The sequence below is a fragment of the Gymnoscopelus microlampas genome (genome assembly GCF_963454915.1).
Source record: "Gymnoscopelus microlampas genome assembly, chromosome: 2".
In the NCBI taxonomy this organism is placed as follows: domain Eukaryota; kingdom Metazoa; phylum Chordata; class Actinopteri; order Myctophiformes; family Myctophidae; genus Gymnoscopelus; species Gymnoscopelus microlampas.
This window is the reverse complement of record NC_139939.1, coordinates 27114486-27116207: the sequence shown is the minus strand read 5'-3', so window position 1 is coordinate 27116207 and position 1722 is coordinate 27114486.

Below are 1722 nucleotides of genomic sequence, written 5' to 3'. Positions count from 1 at the left end.
GAAATGGAAATTAAAAAAGAAAATGTAAAGATATTCTAAAATATATTTTCGTGAACGGAAGTGCCAGTTTCCTCAATCGGATTTTGAGAGTTGTAGTTCCAGACTCTATATAGCATTCGGAGATTGTGGAATAGTTGTCTGGCTACGCGAGACTACATTAACATCATCCTTATGTTTTGACCTGAATGGAACACAATCTTAATTAGTATCATTGGTAACACCTGTGTTTATCCAACAATTTTGGCAAAATGGCCAATGTGAAAATGGTTTATACCCCTGAATCGTTAACACATAGCAACGTAATTGTGCACAGCTGCAGAGGAAGTAAAAGTGAAATGAAAATAATTTAGTAGAAGACCCGACGAGACACCCAGGGTTCCCTGGCCTCAACAATTTAGAAAGAACAAATTCTCAAAAGATTAAAATAAAATAAGCTTTGCATCACTAGAAGGCATGTATTGGCCTCATTTCCACAAGTATGTCCCTAACCAAAGCACAATTACAGCTTGGCAACTAGAGTTAGAGAATGAACTTCTGAGCCTCTAAACAAATAGGCTTTCAATTCCACTGCCAATCATTATGTTAATTCGCTAATACAGATTAAAAAGTAATTGGCAACAATGTGTACACATAATAATCTGTCTAGGCTGGGTGCCATGAAGAAGATAAGAATAGGCTGCAAAGATGTCCAGTCAGTGTAGGGCATTATATTATATGCTTCATTACACTTTTATTCCCAGAGAGTTTATTAAAAAAAATATTCTTCTAGAGTTGCCCATCTGTGGCATTATCTTCCGGATTCATTTTTCTCACTTAGTCTAATTTCACTTTACAACCAATAATTAGCTGTCAATTTAACCTACATATAATGTGAAAACTTACCATCCTTTAGGGGCCATTAAAGTAGAACTCTCATACACATAAATCCACATCCAATAGCCTACCACAGAACTGAAACACAGATCTTAACAACACATTCCATGCCAGAGTTTAATATCATAATGTACTCACCAGTGCCAGCGTTTTATTGTTGTTTTATTGTTTTTTTCATGTCGCCACAGACCTCGCTAAATCCGTTAAAACTGCGCGTAAACACACAGGGGATCTGTGTGAGACGAGCAGTGAAGACCGCTTCGTTTTGCGATCCGCCATCTTGAAGCTACAGAGATGAATGCTACACAGCGATCAGCGATGAGAAAAACAACAACCGAGATAATCGACTTTTAGGTTTCGGTTTAGACAGGAAGCGGATGGGATCGGCAAAATCCCGGATAATTCCGTTTCCGGTGGTGCTACAATGAAATGTGTCGTGGCGAACGAGGCCTACAATGAAATTTCAACCTGCGAGTGAAAAAAAAGAAACACACCACTTCGCATAGATCTACGCGACTGGCACTCAGCGCAATTAAGTAGGTTCGCGTAGATCTACGCGACTGGCACTCAATGTGTCTTAATGTCTAAAATAGACAATAAGTTGTACATTTTGTTTGAATACGTGAGATTTTTGTTCACTTTCTTAGATGTTTATACAGTTTTTTTTATATAAATCCATCCCCTCCAAGAAATAGAGGCCTAACTTAAAGCCTTTTCTGCTGAGCAGTCGAGTGTACAGTACGAATATCTAATGGTCGCTAACAAACATACACCTACTGCTGTGGAAACCAATCCTGATTAGGGCAGCAACAGTGTGTGTGTGTGTGTGTGTGTGTGTGTGTGTGTGTG